Genomic DNA, 13253 nt, shown 5'->3' on the forward strand with positions numbered 1-13253 from the left:
CATAGCAATTCTATCGAACAACACCAAGGGGTCTGCTCAACGCTTAAATTCTCCGTCCGACGAACGAACCTCAACAAACAGCACCATACGCCCTCACACCATATGAACATTGCGGAGAGGTCTGGAATTGAACCCTGTCTTTTGGCACACAATCTAGTGATTCGGCATTGTATACCATCACCTCTCCTACCATGCCGACCAACATTCTGATAGTGATTCCCCCCCCCCCACCAACAAGACTCAAACCGATAACCACGGTGTCTATAGACTTCGTGTCGTAACAGTCAAGCGCACCAGGCTGAAATAATAATAATAATTATTATTATTATTTTCTGCAGGCGATTTTATATGCTGGCCCCGTGGGGTAGGAGTAGCGTGCCTGCCTCTTACCCTGAGGCCCCGGGTTCGATTCCCGTGCAGGTCAGGGATTTTGACCTGGATCTGAGGGCTGGTTCGAGGTCCACTCAGCCTACGTGATTAGAATTGATTAGCTATCTGACGGTGAGATAGCGGTCCCGATCTAAACAGCCAAGAATAACGGCCGGGAGGATTCGTCGTGCTGACCACACGACACCTCGTAATCTGCAGGCCTTCTGGCTGAACAGCGGTCGCATGATAGGCCAAGGCCCTTCAAGGGCTGTAGTGCCATAGGGTTAGTTGGTGTAGGTTAGGAGATTTTACATGCCAGTAAATCCAACGACACGAGGTTGACGTGTTTGAGCACCTTCAAATACCACTGGACTGAGCGAGGATCGAACCTGCCAACTTGAGCTCAGAAAGCGTATGGCCCTTCCATCCTCAGTCATGAGGTTGATGCCAGATTAATGTCCTTTAAACTGATTCGAAATGCCTAAGGCAAAAGAAATTTGCCAAAGACATTTCCGGCTCCATGGCTAAATGGTTAGCGAGCTGCCCTTTGATCACAAGGGTCCCGGGTTCGATTTCCAGCAGGGTCGTTAAATTTAACCATAAATGGTTAATTTCGCTGGCACGGGGGCTCGGTGTATGTGTCGTCTTCATCATCATTGCATCCTCATCACGACGCGCAGGTCGCCTACGGGTGTCAATTCAAAAGACCTGCACCTGGCGAGCCGAACATGTCCTCGGACACTCCCGGCACTAAAAGCCATTCGCCATTTCACTATAAAATATATTTTATAAAATTTATTTTATAAAAGGTAGGAGCATCGTGTTTATCTTTTGCAAAAGATTTGACTTCTTACATCCAAAATGGCGGATCGTAAGTTCAGTTGGAATGTTGCTACAACAAAGCTGCTTACGTCCTAGTATGCGCCAGGAATATACAAATAGAAATGTAAGAGAGCGAGTGTACTAACATAGCTGAGGTGATATAGGAAGGATCCGTTTTGGAAATGAAAAAGAAAGTGAATGGATTACGTAACCCGTATTTGTCTGAAAAACTGAACTTGAATACATTAAATACTATATTTCTTCCATTCATTTAATTGTGATTATTGTAAGCAAGTTATTTTATTTTTCTGATAAGCTACGTGAGATAACCTAAAACCTTGTGGGTTTTGAACTTGTAGTATGAACAAGCAGACAGATGTAAAACTTGTGGTGTCCTCACCTGTGATGGTTTAATTTAAAACATACCGATACATTTTATGATAGTGTTTGTCATTACAATAAAAGTAAAAATGAATTGTAACCAAACATGCACACAACTGTCCATCATCCATTTTTGCTGAATACGATAAAATATGTTATCCAGTGTAATGGTGCAATGGCTGCATGTTATCATCTTTTATAAAAGTTAACTTGCACAAAATAATTTACAAAAGACCCTTGACAATTTTTTTGACGGTGTAATACCAACCTAAAATAATACATAGGGTCTAATACAGTGTCTCCTCAAGCACAGATGAAATGATAATACGGTACTGAAATTCATTCCGATTAAAGATTTACAGCAAGTGACACAAAGTTTCATAAATCCAATCCAGAACATACAAGACGACTACAGCATTGTTTCACAATGTTGTATAATGAAAGATAACTCTATCGTGTATACATAACAGATAATCATTTCTTGCAAAATAGGCTATACAACTCCATCCTTCAGCACGGTGACTCTACTATTCATGTATTTCCTTAAGTTGCCACAAACTGAAAATCTCAGGCTGCTTATATTCCTTATGATACAGGAGATTAGTCTGAGGTTTACAGGTGAAAGTCTACTCGTAGTTAATCGATCATACGCTCGGCGGTTCTATGCTATTACGACGAAATACACTTGTAAAACAGTGGATGATATTCTTTTTTTTTTTTTTTTTTTTTTTTTTTTTGCTAGGGGCTTTACGTCGCACCGACACAGATAGGTCTTATGGCGACGATGGGATGGGAAAGGCCTAGGAGTTGGAAGGAAGCGGCCATGGCCTTAATTAAGGTACAGCCCCAGCATTTGCCTGGTGTGAAAATGGGAAACCACGGAAAACCATCTTCAGGGCTGCCGATAGTGGGATTCGAACCTACTATCTCCCGGTTGCAAGCTCACAGCCGCGCGCCTCGGGATGATATTCTAGCAATTTAAAAAATATCCTTTATCGAGCGCTGTGGATCGTGTAGCTGTAAGTTTGCATTCGGGAAATGGAAGGCTCAAATCCCACTATGAACAGATTTGAACATGGTTTTCCGTTCTGTTCACACCAGGTCTGGCCACTGATTCTCTCCTCACAGCATCGCCAAAATCCTCTCTTAGTTTGGCATTAAACTGCTACAAAAAACACACATACACCGTATTTGTGGCATTTGTTCTCTAACTGAACTATGTTTTAAGAAAAGGAAAGTTACAAACAATGCGAATTACAAACGAGTTGCTGTAGAGTTGCGATGGCGGGATTGGGACTAAATTTGTTCCTAAATTATTTTACGTAATATAACTTTAAATCTTTTCAGTCTGTTGAAAGCACTAATTATAACACATAGTATAACTCTAAAACACTCGTGTAAAAACATTAGTGTGTTTTTTACGGGTATGTTATAGTGTTATATGTGTAAATCTAAATTACATTAAGTGAGTCGACACTGTAAAGAATGGCTTCCTTCTTAATAAATTATTTCGGTTGGAACCTCTGATTTGGAACTGCAAACTGCCAGTATCAACTGTTCCCTGTGGAGAACTGCCATACTCATACTGATCTGAATAAATAATATAGGAGAGTGCAAATATTCAAGACCAATTCAGTTAATCGGTCCTATTCAGCCAAATAATAACAAAATACAGATAGGCTAAATCTAGAACAGGGACCTCTCGACCCAGCTCACTCTTCACCTCCGTACGAACGCGATGTCCATCTATTTTAAAACAGGTTTATCGTTATTACTGAGGATTATATAAAAGCCAAACCCCAAACCCTATGGCACAACAACCCCGAAGGATTTTGGCCTACCAAGCGACCACCGCTCATCCCGAAGACCTGCAGATTACGAGGCGCCGTGTGATCAGAACGACGAATCTCTCGGTCGTTATTTTTGGCCTTCTTGTCCGGGGTCGCCATCTCTCTGTCAGATGGTTCCTCAATTGTAACCAAGTAGGCTGAGTGGACATCGAACCAACCCTCAGATGAAGTAAAAATCCCTGACCTGGCAGGGAATCGAACCCGAAGCCTCCGGGTAAGAGACAGGCACGCCACCACTAGACCGCAGGGCCGGCCGAGAATTATATGCGCTACAAAAATCCCGAAATATGCACAACAGTATGTCCAAGCATGCACTTATATAAGCACTGAAATGAAATGGCGTATGGCTTTTAGTGCCGGGAGTGTCCGAGGACATATTCGGCTCGCCAGGTGCAGGTCTTTTGATTTGACTCACGTAGGCGATCTGCGCGTCGTGATGAGGATGAAATGATGGTGCAGATGACACATACACCCAGCCCCCGTGCCAGCAAAATTAACCAATGATGGTTAAAATTCCTGACCCTACCGGGAATCGAACCTGGGACCCCTGTGACCAAAGACCAGCACGCTAACCATTTAGCCATGGAACCGGACTATATAAGCACTAAATGATGATGATGATGATGATGATGCTTTTTGTTTAAAGTGGCCTAACATCTAAGGTCATCGGCCCCCATAAGCAATAAAACCTGAGTCAGTAAACACTAGCGATACATAATAAAATATTAAAGATTGTCCTCGTCAACACACTATTACACACACAAATACAACATCGCTATACGTTCTTACTCTTCCACAAAGCTGATTTTGTAAAACTGAGTACTATAATTTTCTCCACATTTTTTGGTAGCGGCTTATTCCTCCTGTACATAAAAATATATTTCTTCTTTTTTTCTTTCTTTCTTTCTTAGTCTATATGGGGGAATTTTGAATTCATTACTAGTACCGGTGCAATTTAATGTTCTTCACCCAGTCTATTTAATTAAAATTGTATTTAAGGGCCAAATTTATTACTGAGAGATACGTAATCAGTGATTTTAACGGATATGATATTGATTAGTGAAGGTGTGAAATTGGTGAACGGTAACAAGTGCTGGCGTGGTCCACCCATCCCGTGAGTGACCACGCCCGATGTTGCTTAACTGTTAATGCGCGATTCTGTGTGCATTAAAAATTTGAAGTTTGAAATCTGAAAGTAGTGAGTCTGATTAATTATTAAATATCGCACGATTATTGATTTAGCCCAATGGAGGCGCACCGCTTTATCCGTCAGACAGCATGGCAGACACAGATTTAGTGTTACAGATATGTGACCGAGTTGTTGGGTGAAACAGCTGGGGAGGAGGACCAGTACCTCGCCCAGGCGGCCCCACGTGTTAGGCTAAACAGGGGCCTTGTGGGGGGATGGGAAGATTGGAACGGATATACAAGGAAGAGGGGAGGAAGCGGCCGTGGCCTTAAGTTAGGTACCATCCCGGAATTTGCCTGGAGGAGAAGTGGGGAAACCACAGAAAACCACTTCGAGGATGGCTGAGGTGGGAATCGAATCCTCCTCTACTCATTTGACCTCCCGAGGCTGAGTGGACCCCGTTCCAGCCCTCGTACCACTTTTCAAATTTCGTGGCAGAGCTGGGAATCGAACCCAGGCCTCCGGAGGTGGCAGCTAATCACGCTAACCACTACACCACAGAGGCGGACAAAATTCTATTTATCTACAGAAAATATCCTTACAACGTCACAGAAAGTTCCAACGCTGTGAACTATTTAATCCCTGCCTTCCCAATATATTTCACCATTTCAGGTCTAATTTAATCTATCTCTGCTGCTTTATGACAATGGAGTTTAATTACCACCATTTCCTCTTTCTCAAGCGTAATTTCACAGACATCATTGTCCTCCTCCCCGTGAGCTTGGTTGTTCCCGACGTCAACAAAAATAATTCCTTTTACACTGAGAAGATTTTCAAAATATTCCTTCCACTTATCCAGTGATTCCCTGGGATCTAGCCTCGTGGAAGGATTTTCCGCACCATGGGTTGCAGCTGGTCCACCGATCCGATTGGACGTCTTCCTCGGTGTCTTTTGCCCTTAAGTTTTTCCTCCGCAAGCTCTTCCAGCGTGCCTGTTCTTGTGGCGATGTGCCCAAAGTACCAGAAGAAATGTTTAATACAGGTTTGTACTTTTCTTTCACATGTCAACAACATTTTAAAGTCAAACTGCGAAATTTACACAAAATGCGTTGAAAATGCGAAACCGAATATTTCTTTCAAATAGAAGCGTACTTTTTTTTAAAGCAAGCTTAGAGTTATTTATGGCTATTAATCTGAAGTCATAAACAGGACGTAGAATTTTCCGTTGAAACTGAACTATTAGGAGTTGGCGTTTCATTTAGAAAACGTCACTTGCACCTTTCTCTAACCTTACACACCCCACGATGCATCAGCCCCGACACGAGGCGTCATGTGGTCGAGATTTCTACACCAGGGCCCTATTTCAGCGGCTGATAGGTCCTCAATTGTAAGCACGTAGGCTGAATGGACCTCGAACCATCCCTCAGATCCAACTAAAAATTATTGAACTGGCCATGAATTGAACCCAGAGATTCCGGACAAGAGGCAGGCACACTGCCCATTCAACACTGGGCCGGTTTACGTACCGCATAACATTATAATTTCGTGTGGCTATTTCTAGCCTAGTGCAGCCCTTGTAAGGCAGACCCTCCGATGAGGGTGGGCGGCATCTGCCACATGTAGGTAACTACGTGTTATTGTGATGGAGGATAGTGTTATGTGTGGTGTATGAGTTGCAGGGATGTTGGGGACAGCACAAACGCCCAGCCCCCGAGCCAATGGAATTAACCAATTAAGGTTAAAATCCCCGATCCGGCGGGGGATAGAACCCGGGACCCTCTGGACCGAAGGCCAGTACGCTGACCATTCAGCCAACGAGTCAGACACCGCATAACATTCATTCTAATATTATGCATAGTCTACGATCCAACTTCTCTTCTCTGCTTCAAAAAAAGTTAAGTTTTGTAGAATTACATTAACACACACAAAAGGAACTTAACTAATTTCAGACTTTTGTTTGCCTAATCGAATATAATATCAAGTATGGGACAAAAATCGTTCATAGACAATAAAATAATATAAATGAAGACGATTTTTGTCCGTAACATGAAGTTCTTTCTAATGACGAGGTCTTGTCAACCAATGGCTAATTTTCTCAAGAGAATTCAAAGCAAAGCATTCAACGTAATTAATCACACAGTTTCTGTTTCGTGACGAGGAAAAGTAACATTCATGGATATCATAAAATGTGAAATTAGTTAACACAAGGGATCCACAACTTCTCACAATGACAAAACCTGACGTATTTTTATAAAATCTCAGTTCTTACTTGAGTTAAATATTACATTTTCCGAATGGGAATCAAACTGAATTGAATGCGCGACAGGCAGGTAGACCACAATGACATCTGCATGTTGGAAAGTTCAAAAAACTGAAAATCAAAAATGTACTTCATATTATGTAATCTATGTATATACAATTGTGGCCACGTCTAGTGTCTGATACGCTTAACAGAAAAACTATAATACATGTTTTATAGGGGTTGGGGGGGGGGTGCGAGGAGGAGGTTGATATTTCTTTTGCAAAAGCGTTATTGCGCGAAATGTTTAATACAGGTTTGTACTTTATTTTATTTTTTCTCACATGTCAACAACATTTTAAAGTCAAACTGCGAAATTTACACAAAATGCGTTGAAAATGCGAAACGGAATATTTCTTTCAAATAAAAGTTTTATTTTTATTTTGGAAACTTGAATCGAGAAATTCATCATGAATTTACTCAAGTAGTTCTGCAATGTATTTGAGGTCCTACCAACATATTTCATTTCACATTAATACTATGAAGATATATTATCAATTAGTATTCACCCAAAGTTTGTTTTTTCTTCAAAAAGATAAATTAAAAATGATCAACGCTACAGAACATTAAATATAGAAATCCGAATGCGAAAAGCTAAAAATCAGCACCCCTAAGAATCTACCATCTCAGGAATAGGTCTTAAACTAAACAGAACGGGACCGATGACCAAGATATTAGGCTCTCTAAACAACAAACATCAACATTACCATCATCACTATACTAGGAACTTCAAATATATAAAACTAATTTATCAATCAGAAAAAAACGTAGCAACAATGAGGCCTTAGAAAACCAGCAATATGAAACAAACAAACAAACAACAAAGTAATTTCGCATTAAATAAAAAGAAAGGCAATACTAGACAAGTAGTTTGCAAACACATTTTTAGTTTGATATTCTGAATATTTTACATACATACATACATACATACATACATACATACATACATACATACATACATACATACATACATTACCATTATAGACTGTTATGCCTTTCAGCGTTCAGTCTGCAAGCCTCTGAGAATGTACTAGACGTCGCCACAATCCCCGATATGCAACTAGTGTTGTGGCCTCATTTAGTTCTATACCTCTTATCTTTAAATCGTTAGAAACCGAGTCTAACCATCGTCGTCTTGGTCTCCCTCTACTTCTCTTACCCTCCATAAAAGAGTCCATTATTCTCCTAGGTAACCTATCCTCCTCCATTCGCCTCACGACCCCACCACCGAAGCCGTTTTATGCGTACAGCTTCATCCATCGAATTCATTCCTAAATTAGCCTTTATCCCCTTATTCCGAGTACCCTCCTGTCATTGTTCCCACCTGTTTGTACCAGCAATCATTCTTGCTACTTTCATGTCTATTACTTCTAACTTACGAAATAAGATATCCTGAGTCCACCCAGCTTTCGCTCCCGTAAAGCAAAGTTGGTCTGAAAACAGACCGATGTAAAGATAGTTTTGTCTGGGAGCTGACTTCCTTCTTACAGAATACTGCTGATCGCAACTGCGAGCTCACTGCATTAGCTTTACTACACCTTGATTCAATCTCACTATCTTACCATTCTGCGAGAACACACAACCTAAATACTTGAATTTATCGACCTGTTCTAGCTTTGTATCACCAATCTGACATTCAGTTCTGTTGAATTTCTTACCTACTGACATCAATTTAGTAAGTAAAAAAATCGGTGTCTTCATTTTAATGTTGAAACAATTACAGTATTTGTGTTGTTATTTGGGTCATAAGCCCATAGACTCGATGGATGCAGCTTCCATGCCACCCTATTCTATGCTAACCTTTTCATTTCTACGTAACTGCTACATCCTACTTTAATCTCTTTGTCATATTTACGCTTTTGTCTAACACTACTGTTCTTACCCTCAACACTTTCCTCAAGAACTTTTTTTTACAAGTTATTTTACGTCGCACCGACACAGATAGGTCTTATGGCGACGATGGGACAGGAAAGGGCTAGGAGTGGGAAGGAATCGACCGTGGCCTTAATTAAGGTACAACCCCAGCATTTGCCTGGTGTGAATATGGGAAACCACGGAAAACCATCTTCGGGACTGCCGACAGTGACGTTCGAACCCACTATCTCGCGAATACTGGATACTGGCCACACTTAAGCGACTACAGCTATCGAGCTCTGTAAAACTATATGAAGAAGTCCCGAGTTTCTTAAGATTTGTCCTAACATTCTATATCATCTTCTGGTCAAATGTAACGAAATCTTTCTCCCCTCACCAATTCGATTCAGTATCTCTTTATTTAGATTCGATGTATCCATTTCACATCCAGTATTCTTCCGTAACACTACATTTCAAAAGCTTCTATTCTCTTCTTTTCTGAGCTAGTTACTGCCCACATTTCACTTCCGTGAAATAGCACGCTCCTGATGATAGTCTTCAAAAACATATTTCTAATTCCTATATCGATATTGGAAGTCAGCAAATTTATCTTCTTAAGGAAGGCCTTCCTTGTTTGTGTTAGTCGGTATTTAACGTGGCTAGTTAAATGTGAGAATAAGAAAATGTCGAAAAACATCCAGTCAATCTTTTTATTTATTTCTGAAATAATATACTTAACAACATTTTCATTTCAGCTCTTACGTCGTAACTCATTTATATTCTAAATTGGGCTCGACCAGTAGAAAACTCCTTCACATTCTCAAATTACTCAAGTTGCTCAAGTTCTCACCTATCCTCTCCTGTGGGTCGGGGGGTAGAATAACACCCACGGTATCCCCTGCCTGTCGTAAGAGGCGACTAATAGCGGCCCCATGGGCTCAGAACTTGGGACCGTGAGTTGGTGGCCATGGGGCCATAGCTGAGTCCTGGCATTCCTTCCACTTACTTGTGCCAGACTCCTCACTTTAATCTATCCTATCCTACCTCCCTTGGTCAACTCTTGTTCTTCTCCGACCCCGACGGTATTAGAGCACTCGAGGCCTAGGAAGTCTTTCATTTTCACGCCCCTCGTGGTCCTTATCCTTCTTTGGCCGATAGCTTCTTTTTTTTCGAAGTGACGGATCCCTTCCATTTTTTCTCTCTGCTTAGTGCTATATGTAGGGGATGGTTACCTAGTAGTACTTCCTCTTAAAACAATAATCACCACCCCACTCTCTCCTATCCCCTCTTCTTATTCTTATTCTTCTTCAACTTTCTCAGAATTTATTGAGCGTTTCGCTATGAACAAGGCCTAGTTTTATGGCGGGATGCCCTTCCTGTCGCCAACCCTATGGGGGAGGGATGTATTCGCTATTGTGCGTTTTTGAGGTTGTTGGTAGAGCGTGAGTTGTATGCAGATGAAGAGAAGTGAATTAAGTAGATCGCAGACACCCATCTTCCGAGGCAGAGGAACTAACCATACACAAAATTATCTGCCTGGCCGAGAATCGAACCCAGGACCTCGGAAATCGAAGGCCATTACGTTGAATTCAGCCAAGGAGCCGGACGCTCAAGTTCCAGAAACGTGTGTATGTGTGTGTGAGAGAGAGAGAGAGAGTTTATTTAGGCTGTTACTGAACTGTTCATCCTAGTTCTCAACAGTTTTGAAATTTAATTAATTCTGGTTTCAGCGCGAGCGGAATCCCGGGAACTGATTGTAATAATAATAATAATAATAATAATAATAATAATAATAATAATAATAATAATAATAATGTCCGCCTCTGTGGTGAGGTTAGCGTGATTAGCTGCCACCCCCGGAGGCCCGGGTTCGATTCCTGGCTCTGCCATGAAATTTGAAAAAAAGTGGTATGAGGGCTGGGACGGGACCCACTGAACCTCGGGAGGTCAGCCGAATAGAGGTGGGTTCGATTCCCACCTCAGCCATTCTCGAAGTGGTTTTCCGTGGTGTCCCACGTCTCCTCGAGGCAAATGCCGGGATGGTATCTAACTTAAGGCCACAGCCGCTTCCTTCCCTCTCCATTGCCTGTCCCTTCGAATCTTCCCATCCCTCCACAAGGCCCCTGTTCAGCATAGCAGGTAAGGCCGCCTGGGCGAGGTACTTGTCCTCCTCCCCAGTTATGCCCCCGACTCAATGTCTCACGCTCCAGGACACTGCCTTTCAAGCGGTAGAGGTGGGATCCCTCGCTTAGTCCGAGGGAAAAGACGACCCTGGGGGGGGGGGGGGTAACCAGATTAAGAAAGAAAGAAAGAAAGAAAGAAAGAAAGAAAGAAAGAAAGATAATAATAATAATAATAATAATAATAATAATAATAATAATAATAATAATAATAATAATAATAATAATAATAATGTTGTTGTTATAACAAGGCCTTCGGTTCAGAAGGTCATATTTAACTTGTTTGGCTGGGACTGAGTGTTTGTGTTTACCCCAATACAATCTTGCTCGTGTACACACAGCGCTCCTTCCGTGGATCAGTGGTGGAGTGTCAGCGTCTGGATCCCAAGATCACAGGTTTGAACACAGCAGAGGTAGTCATATATTTGAAAGGCTGAGAAAAGTCCATTCGATAGACCATGTCGGACTATGTCGGCATGTAAAAAATCTCTGGTAACACATTCGGTGTCTCCCCGATAAAAATCATCAAATAATCAGCCGTACTCAGCCCTTGAGAGATTCTGTTTACTGCGATGGAACGTCGAAACTGGCGCGCAGACAGCTTAGATAGCGTCAAATCAACATGCTTGCACACAGTAGCCAAATCCATACGATTATTATTATTATTATTATTATTATTATTATTATTATTATTATTATTATTATTATTACCGAACACCAGGCCGCAGCGCACCAGCCTCTCACCGCTGGGTTCCGTGACTCAAATCTCGGTCACTCCATGTGTGATTTGTGCTAGACAAAGCAGAGGCGGGACAGGTTTTTCTCTCCGTGCTCCGGTTTTTCCCGTCATTTTTCATTCATTACTCTCCAGTATCATTTAATATGATGTGTCAGTCATTAATCATTCCCCCGGCGGAGTGCGACAGGCTTCGGCAGTCGGCACAGTTCCTACCCTCGCCGCTAGATGGGGCTTCATTCCTTTCATTCATGAACCGGTGGAATGACTGGATATAGGCTGTGGATTACCGACCACCACAAAAACACGCAATAGTGATTACATCTCTCTACACTGGGTTAACGTCAGGAAGGGCAAGACCCTAAAACAGGATCAAATCGCCATGTTCTACTACACACATCGCACCCGTAACCCCACTAGGGAATGGGAAAAGCGGTGGGAGGAGAAGAAAAATGTATTACTGTAAACGCCGGGCGATGACCTAGCTGTTAGGCCCCTAACAACAAACTGTAGACGCCTGTTTTCTACGCAATGCTGTACAGACTGCACAGCAGGTACTAGCGGCTACGCCACACCTGCGGGTGTTTGGAACAGAATTTCTCATACACCTTCACAAACGAGCACAGCTGCTTCTTGTTTGGTTCCCTCTCCCCTCGTTCCTGACACACAATACCCACCACGGCAACAACTGCTATATGGAGCATGCACATTTCCTCTTTTCTAATGGACGTTTTAGGTCGAGAAAGACCTGGTCACTTTCTACCGAACTACAAATTGCAATGAGCCATTACATCATTTTCTCTAAAACGGAACCGGATTATGGCAAAGTCTCATTGGCGAAATGCACCGATGTTAGTTCCGGTAGCTGTACGCTGTCACATCATCCACGTTTATGAACCGGCCGGCTAGCAGATGCAGTTGTGTTTGTATTGCTGAGGATATTAGAAACACACAGTAAGCAAGTAATGAAGTTACTTTTGTCTGAACACATGTTATTGGTCTTACGTCCCACGCACTACTTTTACAATTTTCAGAGGCATTGAACCAAACGAAAGTCCATGGCGCAACAGCCCCGAAGGACCATGGCCTACCAAGCAACCGCTTCTCACCCCGAAGACCTGCGCATTACGAGGTGTCGTGTGGTCGGCACGACGAATCCTCTCGGTAGTTATTCTTGGCTTTCTAGACCAGAGCCACTACCTCACTGTCAGATAGCTCCTCAACTGCAACCACGTAGGCTGAGCGGACTTACAACCAGCCCTCATATCCAGGTAAAAATCCCTGATCTGGTCAGGAGTCAAACCGGGGGCCTCCGGGTAAGAGGCACGCACGCTTCCCCTACACAGCGAGGCCGGTTTAGAGACACTTAAGTTCAGAGTTCTGTCCTGCGGGAGTTCTTTTAAGTGACAAGGGTGATGGTTGTTTTAAGAAAAATGCAATTTGGCAACCATCCCCTCTTAACAAACTAAGTGTAAATAAAAATAAGCATATATATTCAACTAATGCCTGACTCATCGGCTGAATGGTCAACGTTGAGGCCTTCAGGTCAGAGGGTCCCGGGTTCGATTCCCGGCCGGGTCTGGGATTTTAATCGCGCCTGATTAATTCTTCCCGCTCGAGGACTGGGTGTTTG

General features: G+C 42.5%; 1 protein-coding gene across 1 annotated transcript in view; it reads right to left on the reverse strand.

Moving 5' to 3' along the window:
- The window catches only part of LOC136874184 (homeobox protein TGIF2), a 583995-nt gene that overhangs the window by 85699 nt on the left and 485043 nt on the right, over window positions 1-13253 (reverse strand). The gene's annotated exons all lie outside the window — the stretch shown is intronic.

The sequence above is a fragment of the Anabrus simplex genome, chromosome 5 (assembly GCF_040414725.1).
Source record: "Anabrus simplex isolate iqAnaSimp1 chromosome 5, ASM4041472v1, whole genome shotgun sequence".
NCBI lineage: Eukaryota > Metazoa > Arthropoda > Insecta > Orthoptera > Tettigoniidae > Anabrus > Anabrus simplex.